Raw genomic sequence first — 840 nt, 5'->3', positions numbered from 1 at the left:
GGAATATTATCCTTTCATTAAGAACTGGACAGTTATTTCATAATTGGTTTCGCTATTATTATCCTTCTTTGCGTTCCTTATTTTAGTCATAATATTAAATATATATCGGTCATTGTTAAACAAGCTCGTTATACAAGGACAAGTAAATTAATTACATTTCCATAAATAAATAATATATTTACCAACATATCAATTTGAGACACACTGAAAATATTCTCAATTATTATTATTATTATTATTATTATTATTATTATTATTATTATTATTATTATTATTATTATTATTATTATTATTATTATTATTAATGAGTGAGAGAGGAGTGCATGCCATCAAAGTGACACTTGTGTAAAATATACGAAGCCCATTATACCCATCATGACTACCCGTCTGATAAGTGTACACCAGGCACATGCATCACAACCATATGTGCGTGACATGGTGATCTCATATCAAAATCAACAGCACATGACCTTGCAGGTGGGGCTCAGTTAGAATTTTCTTCAGTTCGAGTAGCCCGTCCCGCTCAAAAGGTCCCTGAATAAGGTTTGTTTAAGGATGTTGAGCAAAACACCCATGTTTCCAAAGGTGAATTATTCAAACCCCAAATAATTCCTCTCAACACATAGCTATGATGCTCCCCCACTACTTCTGCTCATGATCAGAGATGCACATATCATCAGCCACGAAGGGACATGCTCAACTGGTTAAGATCAAACAACTGACAAGCAAATCTGTGGTATTAAGCAGAATATTTGCTGTAGCCCATCTTTTATACCGAGACAAATCAATGTACATGATAACACTTCCAATCAGTTAAGATCAGAAGCCATGAGAACCACT

Source organism: Octopus bimaculoides, chromosome 2, assembly GCF_001194135.2.
Source record: "Octopus bimaculoides isolate UCB-OBI-ISO-001 chromosome 2, ASM119413v2, whole genome shotgun sequence".
NCBI lineage: Eukaryota > Metazoa > Mollusca > Cephalopoda > Octopoda > Octopodidae > Octopus > Octopus bimaculoides.
The sequence above is the reverse complement of the archived record's forward strand: the minus strand, read 5'-3'. Positions refer to the sequence as shown.